Source organism: Arvicanthis niloticus, chromosome 10 (assembly GCF_011762505.2).
Source record: "Arvicanthis niloticus isolate mArvNil1 chromosome 10, mArvNil1.pat.X, whole genome shotgun sequence".
NCBI lineage: Eukaryota > Metazoa > Chordata > Mammalia > Rodentia > Muridae > Arvicanthis > Arvicanthis niloticus.
The window spans coordinates 42,078,015-42,092,322 of NC_047667.1; the positions used below are offsets into that span (position 1 = coordinate 42,078,015).

Genomic DNA, 14,308 nt, shown 5'->3' on the forward strand with positions numbered 1-14,308 from the left:
ATGGGCTTCTGGTGAATCACTCCTGTGGGCTATGTGCTGTGGATAAGCATTGTAACTGGGGGTGTAGCCCAGTGGTCTAGGCCATGAGGCTACATCTCTAGCACCCCAGGATAGGAAAGTTCTTATAAAAAGAACCTCTGTTCTTAGGGGGCCTGTACTGTGATTGGGGGGAATGAGACAAAATATAGAGAAAGGTAAGTCCCATTCCCAGGACTGGAGTATCCAAAGTTGTACGTGGATGCTGCTAATAAGTTCCAAAGAAAATGCCAGCCAGGTCCAGTGCTTACTGGTAATTCCCAGTATTCAGGAGGCTGAATGGTAGAGAGAGAAAGTTCAAGGCCAGCCTGGACGATATAGGGAGACCCTGTAAGAGAGAAGGAGGGAAGGAAGAAAGAAGGGATGCCTGGACAAAAAAACTTCAGGCATGGCTGGCTGTGTCCCACACTTTAGGACACACACAGACAGGATTGTCAAGGACAAAGCCACCAGTCTGGTAAAGGAGAGGGTACATGTGGGGATCCTGGGCATGTCCCCACCCAGCCTATGATGGCTGGGACTCATCTGTGCATTCAAGTTAGAGGGAATAGATCTGGGTTGTATTACCTTTGAAGTGAAGACACTTTTTCCTTTTTTTCTTTTCATTTATGTATTTTTTATTTATTAACTTTCTATCAGGTTCACTGACACCCCCCCCCCAGTCATCCCCTCCCACAATCCTTTTCCCCATCTCCCCTACCTTTCTTCTCTGAGAGGATTGGGGCCCACCTGGGCATCTCCCCACCCTGACACATCAAGTCTCTTCGAGGCCTGGTGTATCCTCTCCCACTGAGGCCAGACAAGGCAGCCCAGCTAGAAGAACACATCCCACAGACAGGCAACAGCTTTTGGGATAGGCACGCTCCAGTTGTTTGGGACCCACATGAAGACCAAGCTGCACAGCTGCGACATATCATATGTGCAGAGAAGCCTAGGTTCAGCCCACGTGTGGTGGCTCAGTCTCTGAGAGTACCAAGGGTCCGGGTTAGTTGACTATGTTGGTCTTCCTGTAGAGTTCCTAACAGAGACACTTTCTGTTTCTGTAGTTAAAAACAAAAACAAAACACAGCTACTAACTAAAAATTAGGTATGAATAAGAATACATTTTTAAGTAAAAGGTCATAAATTATTATTGGTTTCTTTGAGGTTTAGAACTTTTTTTTTTACCAAGGTATCTTTAGACAATTTGCCAGAAATGCTTACATAAACATTCCCCTTAACACACTATAATGCTGGGTACCTGCCTGGACTTGGATCCCTAGCCCCAGAAATTCCAGGTAAATGTGCCCAGAGCACATCTAAAAAGATTTAAAGATCCAGAGAACAAAGAAGTAGCAAAGCCACAGGGCAACCTGGGAAAGCCCATCAGACACCACTGACTGTGAGACACGAGGGCAGCTGTTAGAATCAGTGCATAAGCATCTCCAACCCAGGCACTGAGAAACCATCACTGTGACCATATCCCTCGTGTGAACCTTGTTCAGATTCTGGGGTTGGGGGTGGGGCAGGAAGCAATGGCTCAACTGATTTAACAAGGACTGTGCCTTCTTCACACAACCATTTGTCTGCACAGCGGTCTCGTGTAAGAGGGCACTACAGTGTATCTAGGAATCAGCAAAAGGACTCTGGTTCCTGTATGGTGGAATCCAGATTCTCCAGCCACTCTTGAAGATTCGAGAGGGCTTCTCCTGAGACACTTAACACTCTAAGTCATCATTAAACTACAGCATCGTCAGATGTCTGCTTCAGAATCTTAGAGGCCTCCCAGCACAGCGACCTGCAAGCATTTGGCCCCCCTCTCCTCCAAAAGGACTGTCCTCTAGAAGGCCAACAAGCAGAGCAGAGGATTCACTCCATATCACTCAAGTAATTTTGCTGAAGCCCATTGAATGTAGCTCCCAGTCTCTAACCCGCCATGGTAACCAAGTATGCTGGTTTGGAAAAGGATTCCCCTCCACGTCCATAGAAAGTAGCAGTATGAGGAGGTATGGCCTTGTTGGAGTAGCTTTGTTGTAAGAAGTGTGCCCCCCCCCAAGGGTGGGGGGTTTTGAAGTCTCAGGTTCAATGGCTTATTCTCTTCCTGCTGCCTGTCCATCTGGATGAAGAACACTCAGCTACCTCCCCAGCACCGTGTCTGCCTGTGAGCTACCATGCTTCCTGCCATGACAATAATGAACTAAACCTCTGAACTATGAGCCAGCCCCAGTTACATGTTTCTTTATAAGAGTTGCTGTGGCCATAGTGTCTCTTCCCAGCAACAGAAACCCTAACTAAGACACCAAGAAACCCAGTGTCAATCATATCCAGCCTCTGGGGCCTCCTTTCTCTGTGAAACCCCTGGGTTACTATGGAGGACACTTGGCCACTAGAATTCTCATCTGCTATTCGTGGTCCAGGGAGGAAGGACCTTCTTCCCTGACCCTCACCATCTCCTTAGAACTTACAACTGAAAAAAAACACAGAAATGCCCTTTTTGGTGATTCCATTCACCAGCCCATATTGATCTCAGAAGCCCACTAAGGTTACTCACAAGGCCACAGCATTGAAATTCAAAAATACAGCACTGCCACACTGGCCTTCTACAGGTAAAGTACATACACAGGCCCACAGTCCTCCCCCTACAGCCCCTCTGCCAGGAAGGACCATCTCAGTCCCAGAGTCTTTCCTTCCCCCAATATCACCTACACCCAAACAAGACACAACTTAAAAGAGGTGAGCCTACCTGTGAATGATGTTTTCTCCCTGACACCCATCATTAGCAAATTCCTAAAGCAAGAAGTTCAGAAACCCAAATGGGATATTTTGGCTACTTTCTGAAGATGACAATAAATATGATAGATAGACAGACAGATATTAATAGACAGATAGATGATAGATAGATAGATAGATGATAGATAGATAGATGGATGGATGGATGGATGGATGGATGGATGGATAGATAGATAGATAGATAGATAGATAGATAGATAGATAGATAGATAGAATCCCTTTTGTTCTGTGGAGTGTCTCAAGCCAATCAAAGCATGTGAGTTAGTGCATGAGTTTACACCTCCATGGTTTATCTCATTACAGAAGTGAAATGAGTCAAAGCAGACTTTTCTGGCAAGGAATGCCAGTGTCTTAGGACCATCCCTGGTGATTCCTGATGATCGCTGGCTTGGAGCCTATGGAGATCTCCATCCTCTCTCCTCATACACAAGCTTATGTTGTGGGTGGCAAACATGCAGTTGCTTGCCCAGGGCCCATCAGAAACTAGAAGCTGCCTCCAACACTAACAGAATTTGGCTCTGAACATGAGCTCCTGCATTACAGCCCCCCCTCCCTGAGAATCCCTTTTCTGCCACCCACCCCCACCTCCAGCAGACTCCTGAAACCTCCCTGGGGTTCTCAGTAAAGGAAAAGGCAAGAGCTTCTCTGGCAGCTGTCACAGACAGGTATCATCTTCACCTTGGGTGACAGTTTGCCTGATAGAAAAGTGTCTTCACTTACTCGGGTCCTGAGCCTTTCAATTCTGGACCTGATGATGGATAACTGGAGGTGAGGGAGGCCTCTGAGAAGGTGCCCCAAAACGACAGCAAGCTCACCTGGAGATGTCAGACTGATGTGTGCACAAGATTCTCCAGGAATCTGCCAAGCATAACCCGTCCTCTACTGCTGTCAGAAGTGCCACCAAGCACTGAGGACACTTATTCAGCATGAGACACTGCCTCTGGCAGAGGAGAAGCATGTGTGTGAAATGCTCTACACAACCAAATGCTGTCAGGAGCTGCGGTGTCTGAGAACTCCCTGGTCGGGTGCCTGGGCTGCTTAATTCAAGTTTTGGGAGTATAAAGTCATTGACTAAGCAGGTATGAATTTACAAGGAGAGAAACATTTTGCTTTTGGAAAACTGAATCATGGGTAGAATTTAAGAATATTAGTCAGGACAGCTTCTGAAATGTTACAGTAATAAGTAGACCCTACACTACCCAGATGGGCCAGGTAATGGCAGTTGCCACTAAGCCCCATGACCTGAATCCATTCCCCTGGGACAAGGTAGGAGAAAAATGACTCCTACAGTTGTTCTCTTACACATCTATGTGGGGCATGTGTGCCCACATCCACACACACATTCACAAACAAAAACAGTGTATGTATTGTGATGGTTTGTATATGCTTGGCCCAGGGAATGGCACTATTAGAAGGTGTGGCCTTGTTGGAGTAGGTGTGTAACTGTGGGTGTGGCTTTAAGACTCACCCTAGAAGACTGGAAGTCAGTACTCTGCTAGCAGCCTTCAGATGAAGATATAGAACTCTCAGCTCCTTCTGCACCGTGCCTAGATGCTGCCATGTTCCCGCCATGGTGATAATGGACTGAACCTCTGAACCTGTAAGCCAGGCCCAATTAAATGTTGTCTTTATAAGAGTTGCCTTGGTCATGGTATCTGTTTACAGTAGTAAAACCCTAACTAAGACATGCATTGAAAACATGTTTAAATCCTAAGGTCTTAAGATTAATCTTAAACCTGAAGCCTTATTATAACAACACAACAAAGACTCCTTTCTTGTTCACAAAAGAAAAAAAAAAAAAAAAAAAAAAGGATGTCATTTATCAGGAGAGCCTCCTCCATCTGGTAGATTTCTCAAAAATCTCATGACTATCAAGCCAAAGACAGAAAAGCATGAAAAGGTGTCACACAGCTGTCTACCTCTGTGTGGCAATAGCTACCATTGCTTTTGATGCTTGCAATGAGGTTACATCTTAATAAACCTATCATAAATTTAAAGTATCATATGCAATAATGCACTTACAAGTCTTAAGCTGCCAAATATCCTAGCCTAGAAACACAAGAAGCTATAGTGCGTCTTGTTTCCTCTAATGACACAGACTAAGGACTGAGGTTCAAGGCTCCACCCAGTACCACAAACCAGCATCATACAGGCTAGGATATCACAAGCCTAGGAAAAGATGATGATTCAAACTTCATAGTAATGTTTTTACTACATGCATATGGCTTTCACGCTATAGTAAAAATGGAAAACAGAGACTCAACCACCTTAAGTCAGGGCCCATTTGCAATTCTAAGGGAAGCCAGCATATGTAGAGAGCTGGAGGATATTTGATTAACTCTATCTCAGCCACATTACATTTAAAGTTCCAGCTCATTGCCTAAATATCTATTCTGCTAACTGGGAGTCCTTCCTATAAAGACTCGACTCCCTTCCCTTTTGTCCAGAGCTACTGTCAAGCTACCAGGTTCAAAGGTGCTTCTCTCAGTCCACAGTACAAAAGCACTGGCTGGGAGTCTGCCAGGGGAGATGGTGGCTGCTGCCTACCCACATTCCCAAGGGTGAACCAGACATCCACAGGATGAGGAACCCATGAATCCTGATAGCCTGTTCAACAAGTGAATATGGAGCACTCACTGTCTGCCAGGCACTGCATCTGGTGATGCTGCACAGTGACTCAAACAGGGACACTCTGCTCTCTGTATAGTGGGGAGTTAGCCACCAAAGAAATGATTTCACAGAAGTAAAATAAATAAAAATAAAAAAACAACCCTATGGTCTAGGGTGAGTGCCATAAAGGAAGAGATGAGAAGCTATGTGGTACAACAGAGAAATGGTCCCAACAGAACACAGACAAACAAGGCAAGAATGAGGACACTAAGAGGAAGGTGTAGTGTATGTGAAGGCACTGGACAGCAGGCTCAGTGGGTGTCAGGGGATCTACAGGGTAGTTAGCGCAGCTGAAGCTTAGAGAACAGGAATGGTCCTGAGGAGACGCTATTCCTGTGGAAAACCATGAGTTTTATTTTCAGATGAGGTCCTTGTTTCAAGGCAGTCTAAACCAGAGTGGTAATAGTTTAGCATAGACTTATCCATTGTATAGGAAAACTGTGTTCTGGTGTTTCTTGGTGTTGTCTACGAGATAGTTCATGGTCAGTCTGCCTAAGCCGCATGACAACCCACCAGAGTTAAGAACCAGTCAAACCTTCATTCAGACTTCCAAGGAAAACTGGCAGAAAGAGACCCAAGATGGCAAGAAAGAGACAGTGGCATGAACCTCCTTCTCTTATCTCAAGTAACAAATGAATGCTTGCATTTTGAGGTAGGTGACTATCAGTAAAGTCTGGAAATCAGTGAGAGGGAGACTGCAACTTTGAAAGTCTCAGAGACCTGGGAGGAGAGCACAATAAAAGAAACAAATGTCCCCAGTATATACCTCGCTGTGCTCTAACCTTTGACGTGGTCTAACCTTTGACAGGTAAAGGTGAAGAAGACCATCCCAGCAAACTCCATCAGTGAGGATGCAGGTGATCCTGACTACTAGAAATGTTCACAATCCTCACAGACTTACATCCCATTTAGGTACTTGACTTGAACTCTGCACAGTAGCCTTGTTTGGGACCATATGTGATCTCACAGCAAACATCAGAGTGTTGTGACCAGGAACTGTGGTAAGACACAAACTACTGTCTGAGTTTAAGCTGCCATAGTGGTCACAAGCCTGTGCCTATGCCCATCTCCAGGAAGAGAAGAAAGAAGAGACCAGAGAATTACCCAGAAGTGGCAGGGGGTGGGGGAGGTGGAAGGGTGTTGGACAGCTAGTGTGGACTATACATGGTGGCAGAAACAAGAGAGACCCTGCCTCAAAACACAGTAGAAGAGAAGACTGATTCCCAGAAAGTTGTCCTCTGAGACATCTTTCGCAGGCTCACTGTGATATGTGCACATGGACACACAAAATAAATAAAGGTAAAAATGAAAATTTTAAGTTGTTTAGAAAGTAGATCAATAATTATTTCAGGTTGAGGGCAAAAGGAGTTTGGATTTGATCAGTCATAGTATATGCATGTATGAAAACATCACAATAAGCTTCATTAATATATTAATTAAACAATTTCATTTTTAATTAGCATACAAAGCAATGTTTCCTTGTGACATTTTCAACATGCTTAGATTTGGTTGATTCTCCCTTTAAAAAACAAAATGGACTGTTTTCAGAATCATTTGTCCAAAGAAGTTAAGTAGTTAAAAGTATAACTATTGGGCTGGAGAGATGGCTCAGCGGTTAAGAGCACCATCTGCTCTTCCAGAGGTCCTGAGTTCAATTCCCAGCAACCACATGGTGGCTCACAACCATCTGTAATGGGATCTGATGCCCTCTTCTGGTGTGTCTGAAGACAGTGACAGTGTACCCACATAAAATAAATAAATCTTTAAAAAAAATAAAGAGTATAACTATTTGATTATTGCCTGGCCTGCTCTTCTTAGAACTGGAAATAGTTTGGTCACCAGGAGTAATGCCAATGCTGTATCTTACAAACCCAAGAGCAAAACCTGGGGTAGGTATGTTCATTGAGTGCAAGGGAAGGCCATGTGTCACATAGGGCACGATTTCCTTATCCAGTTACCAAGATGAGTGACTCCGAGGAGCAAAGCGGGCATGGAAGGTTTCCATTATGCTGAAGGGTTTGGCACTGTCTCAAGAAACTGAATTTGTAACATTCTTGCCTAAGAATGGCATCCCATGCAGTGATAACCTGTCTGAAAGACTAAGACTAGAGACGAGGATGGTGCCTGCAGCCCAGCCCTGTAAAGTGTCCCTGCGGTCATTGGCATGTGTCTGACTCTCCTCCTCTTCTGAAGGGGACAGTTGATGGCTCTTAGAGGGACCTGCAGCTTCGGTGACAATAAACAGTTTATATTTCTATACAGAAGCTCTTTCAGCCGCACTGCTGTTCAAGCTGTCCATCATCAAAAGCGAGGCTCAGAAGCTGAATGACCTCCTATGTTCACAGAGCACATAACTAGCTGAGGCGTTAGCTTCGAAGTCTCTGTTGTGAAAAACACCAGATAGCCCTCTATATCATGGCTGCTCATAAGAAGGCTATTTATCTCTTTGCGGATACAAGGTGTGTTCATCTTGACTGTCAGCTTGCGAATGGAGCATCTCTAGGTGGATCTGAGAGACTATTTTCAGGAAGGATTACCTGAGGGGAGAGACCTTCCTCCCGAGTAGATGGTACCTTCTGGAAGGCACCTTAAAGGTCCGTAGAAAGAGGTCCAAGGAAAACTCAGTACTATTTGCCTGCTTGATTTCCCTTCTTGGTAAGTGTACCTATGCTACTGCTGATATTGCTGCTGCCGATGATGATGATGCTGCTGCTGATGATGATGGTGGTGGTGGTGGTGGTGGTGATGGTGGTGGTGGTGGTGGTGGTGGTGGTGGTGGTGGTGGTGGTGGTGATGGTGGTGGTGGTGGTGGTGGTAGTGGTGGTGGTGATGGTGGTGGTGGTGATGGTCATAATGGTCATGATCATGATGTTCATGATGATGGTGGTGGTGATGGTGATGGTAATGATGATTTGGTACTGATGATGGTCAAGATGATGATGGTGTAGCAGTGGTGGTGATGATGGTGGTTGTGGTGATGCTCATGTCACCCTCCACTTGCATTAGAATCTAGCTTCTCTGGCTTTCTAATACAAAATGAAGACAAGTGACTCTCCAAGGCCTTCAGAGCCAGGCTGAGCCACTGAGATATCCTGCTTTATGCACTGAGCTGGGCTTTCAGTCTCTCTGACAAGCAGATGGCTGTTGGACCCTAAGTCCTACCATGTGAGCCAGTCCAATTAAGTTCCCTTTCATGATGTATACTCACTCTGTCAGCCTGTTCCTCTACAATACCCTCATATACAAGAACAGAACACTTTTTAACCAGTGTGTGTGTGTGTGTGTGTGTGTGTGTGTGTGTGTGTGTGTGTGTGTATACACATGCAAATACAGGAATACGCATGCCATAATGCATGTGTGGAAGTCAAAGGACAATTTCTTGGAGTTGTTGCTTACCTCCCACCTTGTTGAGGTGGGGTCTCCCTTGCTGTTTCTGCTACTGAGCTCCATGCTACAGGGTAGCTGTGTAGAGAGCTACCAAATGGTTCCTGGGTCCCTTCCTCCCATCTCCCTGTAGGGGTGCTAGGGTCAGAGATACACACCGCTGCGTCTGGCCTTTGATGTGGTGCAGACTGAGTGAAGTCCTGACTGAAAGCATGCTGTTGACACGGCACAGCTGCATTAAAGACCCCAGTGCCCCCTGGGAGTGGCAAAGCCTTCCTCTGGTCCATGTGTGGATGTTAATAGGGTCTAGAAAATGCCCACCTTATCTTTCTCCCCAACACCCATGTTCATGGGCTGAAAACTGCTCCCCGCATAGACAGCTCCTACAAAGATTAATTAAGCCTGCCTCCCTGTTCAGCTGTAATAACTCCGCCTCCCTGTTCAGCTGTAATAACTCCGCCTTCCTGTTCAGCTGTAATAACTCCGCCTTCCTGTTCAGCTGTGATAACTCCGCCTCCCTGTTTAGCTGTGATAACTCCGCCTCCCTGTTCAGCTGTGATAACTCCGCCTCCCTGTTCAGCTGTAATAACTCCGCCTCCCTGTTCAGCTGTGATGACTCCGCCTCCCTGTTTAGCTGTGATAACTCCGCCTCCCTGTTCAGCTGTGATAACTCCGCCTCCCTGTTCAGCTGTATACAATATGTTGTGATACTGGGACTTCTCCACCAAAAGACCCAGTCCACATAATCCCAATTTGTCTGTACATATGTCTGTCTGGTTTAGTTTTTTTTTTTTTTTTCTTTTTCATTCCCTTGCCATCCCAGGTAGGCAAGTTTCTGGAGATCCCCTACACACACAGCGACAGACACCATACCTGCCCAGCAGCTACTGAAGATGAGAAACAGAACAAGTCCCAGAGGCCAACAGCTCTGCCTGAAAACACAAGCCAAATGAGGAGGCACGCCGTTCTTTAAGCCCCAATGCCCCTGGCATCTGTGCCGTACTATTTGCATAAGTAAATGGCAGCTCATTAAGAACACATTGGCAGTGTTATAACCGCGTAAGGAAAGCAACCTCATGAACTCTGAGCCACCAGAGATTTCTCTGATTCAGTTGCATGGCCTTGGGGGCATGAAGCAGGCACTGTCATTGGCCGAATGTCTGTTCAGCTACATGGGGAAGAATAGATCTTTAGGGAAACACAGAAGAGACTTAATAATAAATATTTGTTAAATGGTGAATGATAGGCCACCTTTGAGAACAGAAAATCTTACTGAAAAAGGGGAAATGTCTGATGCAAACTGGCTTGGGGAGGCCTTTCTCTCAGTGTCTGCAGAAGGCCTGAGAACAGCCGTTACAAGACACAGTCACGCATCCAGACGTATGTCTTCTTTTTACAGGGATTGCTAAACAATGGTTTTGATTCAAGAGGTCTACGGCAGGGCTCAAGAATCCGGACTTTAAAATACTTGTGGAAGCCAGGCAGTGGTGGCGCACGCCTTTAATCCCAGCACTTGGGAGGCAGAGGCAGGCAGATTTCTGAGTTCGAGGCCAGCCTGGTCTACAGAGTGAGTTCCAGGACAGCCAGGACTACACAGAGAAACCCTGTCTCAAAAAAACCAAAATAAATAAATAAATAAATACTTGTGGAGATTCATACTCACTCCCTGTTTAGAACCATTTCTCTGGAGCCCTCTTACCCATGGTTGCTATCCCATGGAAATCCAACCCAGGCCTCTCCTGGAAATGTTCAAAATGCTGAATCTCAGACTTTTCACAGACCAAGAGCCTCCCGGGCTAGGGAGTTGGTTCCGCTGAGAGCACTTGCCCACTTTATATAAGGTGCAACGCTCAATCTCCAGGGTAAGGGAGACTGGGGGGAACACGTGAGTGTCAGTGGTCCTTCAAGGAGCCAGTTAGGGCTGACTGTGAGTCAGGAGAGTCCTCTGGCAACAGAGCAATTTCCTGTCTGCATCCTGCAACTGGGTGACCTTCCCCTGTAGTATGTGTGGTCCTCTGGCCGCAGCCTCGAGTCCCCACATCTGCAGATACAGAGATTGTGCTCTGTGGCCTCCAACATCCTGACCAGGCTTCCAGGTTTTAGAATCCTAGAACACTTAAAGCCCACAGCCTTATGGGGCAAATTAAGCTCCCCCAGCCCTTTTAATACTTAAACCCATAAACAAAGGTTACCCTCTGGCACACAAACTGAAATGCTAGCTTGAGCTCCTTTCTTTGCCTCAATGCATGCAATGGAGACCAAAAGGAGAAAGGAAGCCCATGGTTCCTAAAGATCAACCTGGCCAGGAGACCAAGACCATCTCCAGAGCCCGGAGGCTTGCACTGCCCTCATGATTCCAAACAGGGAGTTACCAGTAACGCCTCTGGTGAAGCGAAACGAGGCAGGCCTGTGTCTGACAGGGAAGTACACTAGTCCTAACTCAGATCTCCATACCCAGCCATTAAGGTAATCACCAGTTTCCTGGAGCGCTAGCTCTCCTCAGCCCCCAGGCAGTTTCAAGTTCTGCTCTGAAGGATCAGGACTCGGCCAGGGAGCAGTTTCTAAATGTGCAGAGACAGGAGGCAGAGAGGCTCCTGAAACCATGCAAGCGCCAATTGTGGGATATTTTTAGCCTCAATTCCTATGGAAAGACAGCTCATGAAATCAGCATCCCCTCCTCCCCTGTCCCGGAGAGATGGGGGTTGCCTTGGTAACCCGACAACATGGATCCACTGCTTTGGGGGACACCTGTAACCTACCCAAGGGTTTCTCAGAGAGATACCAGGGGATGTTCTCACCAGTAGGCACTAGCCTTCTTTGCCTGGACAGAGCTCTCAAAGAAGCACCCCTGCTCCCAAGACTTGAGAGTCCAGGAAGCCCATTCTGATGCCACAGTAGGACACTAGGGGAGACCCTGAAACTTTGAGTTTTCAAAGATGTCTAAGCCACCAGGAAAGCCACACACAGTGCCTGCTCTGGCTCGGGTCTTTAAATTTTCATGAAATCTCTGCTCCCTGAAGATCAGTTCCTTGGCTTGCTGATAGGTTAATTATTCATGTGATATGATTCTTTGGGGAATCCAGGTCGGGTGTCAGTAAACGAGGGCACCATCTTCCTCCTCCTCTTCTGCCTCCTTTCTGAAGACCTTCCCACTCTTTCCTTGAAAGGGCTGGGAAGAAGATAAGCAAAGCATCACCCTGCGTCCCAAGATTTCCAGCTAGTGCCTCACCTGTACTGTTTCTCCACGTCCAGTGGGTACCTAGTAAGGTTCAACCCCAAGCCTAGCTCACAGCGGTCTCGAACCTGCGATGATACAAATGGGCTGCTGGTAAAACTGGAACACAGTAGAGAAATGAACTGCAGCAAACAACACGGATGCCGTTGAGGGCAAACCACTTCCCAGTCCCATGTGAATGCAGCTGCCAGCTGGCTGGAGAAGCCACCACCACCACCCTCACTAACTCTGTATTGGTTTTGAAGATTTTGCACTGGTCACAACAGGCCTTGGGAGGATTCCTGTATTAACATGACAAACACCACCTCTTCTTTTAATAATTTACTCTCATGATGAAAAGACCTCTATTGGCTTTTATCCTGTAAAGAACTTCTGATTATTATTTTTAAAGGAATTTAAGTAAACAGTAGGGTTGTTGTTGTTGTTGTTTTGGATTGGTTTTAACGTGTTAGGGGAAAAGGCAGGATTACCTAAAACCTGCACCAGGAATAACCACTGCCTGGTTTTGGTGAGCAGTCTTCACATACACGCCCTATGTGTCTGTGTGTGTGTGACTTTGACAGCATTGCTTCATGTATGCTGAGACAGTTGTGGCCTCTTCCTTTCTTCCTGGTGTGGGGTGTTTGTGAGCATATCTTATAGGCTTCCCACTCATCTCCCACCACAGGGACTGGATATCAGAACCTGCATCTTTCCTTCCAGGAGTCCCTTCATCTCACATCCAGTGCAGACTCCCAGGCCTCCCTAACCACATCCCTGCAGCCTGAGGCCGAACGTGCTTACAGTCTCTCCTCCAGGTCCCAACTGAATGCTCTGTGATGTTCTCTAATTGAACTCTCTAAGGAAGGCTTGGAAGCAGCCCACAGGCTCTTACATGGTCTGTCCCTCTCTGTCATCTTCTAGCACACCCTTCTGCATTTCTGCTCTGGCCTGACTGCCCCCCACCGCAGACTCTCTGCACCTGCCATTCCTCCAGCCTGTTCTACCCTCTTCATAAACACCACAAGGGTCATTTTCTCCTTCAGATCACCTCCTCGCCGCCACCTTCACAGTGAAGCCTGATTGGCCACCTCAGCCTTCAATCCAAGCCCCAGGACACCTTTCCCTCCTCCAGCTGTCTTTCTGTGAGGATCAACCTTCATTGCCAACTCGACTGGATTGAGAGGAATCACCTAAGAAGCCCATTCAAAATGTGAGTGGCCCCATGCCCTAGCCTGCTATGCTGTCTTGAAATCTCCACTAAACAGCTTAGTCCATCGCTTTTGAACTTGACACCTCTCAAATAGTCAGGACCTGGGTAGAGTGGAGCCACATTCCTTGCTGGCTCAAAAGGGAAAAGTAGAAATCAAGTCAAACACCAGTGTTCCTTTCTCTCTGCTTCCTGACTGCGGGGGGGGGGGGGGGTGGTAGGGGATGGGCAATGTGACCAGCCACCTCACCCTCCTGCTACCACATCTTCCCTTCCATGATGAACCATATCCCCTCAAACAAGGCAAAATAAAGACTTTCTTCAGCTGTTCCTTGGCGGGTACTTGGTCTCAACAATGAAAACCATAATACACTTACATATCTCTCACATCCTGCACCCTAGAAAGAAAGTTCAGTGTTTTGGGGTGGGAATGGTTCAGTAAGTGTGTGCTGGATAATAAACCTTGAGTTCTCCTGGTTGAGCAGGGGCTCAAGACAGGCGGCAAATGTCCATGAACCAAGTTTTCTCTCCAGCGACACCTTCCGGATGGGAAAAGTACAGGGTCTTACATTCGTGGGGCAGACACCTGTCTGTAACACGTGTTCTCTGCTCCCTGGACTCCAGGAGCAATGGGCTACTCCTCTCCAGATGAGCTTATAGGCCATATGCTTCAACATGGTCCCCATAGAGAACCTGAGAGCATCCCGCCTTGGAAAGGTCTTGAGTAGCCTCCTACATTTAACTTGCCCAATGAGGACACTTTCTCTACTCTACTACTTGGGCACAAGCCAGCCAAAGTTTGGGCTGGGCCTCGGTTGTTGGCTGCTGGATGGTAATCTCATACAACAGGCAGCCTAGCCTCCAGAACAGCGCTATAGGCACTATGTACCCACCTGCGCATGGTGTTTTTCCCTACTCCGCTTTGGTTTTGCTCTGGTCCATTCTCTTTTTTCTGTATCCCAGGTCTCTCCTTTAGACTAAGAATGTTTACTGCATCTCACTGTATATCCTTCAATCTCATGGAT

At 46.8% G+C, this 14,308-nt stretch overlaps 1 long non-coding RNA gene across 1 annotated transcript in view; it reads right to left on the bottom strand.

Annotated features, from left to right (window-relative positions):
• Positions 1–733: 733 nt before the first annotated feature.
• LOC143443798 (uncharacterized) overlaps positions 734–14,308 on the bottom strand; it is a 29,929-nt gene continuing 16,354 nt past the window's right edge. Inside the window, exon 3 of the long non-coding RNA XR_013113089.1 lies at positions 734–1,076. This is a non-coding gene — a long non-coding RNA (uncharacterized LOC143443798). The remainder of the gene's footprint in view (positions 1,077–14,308) is intronic.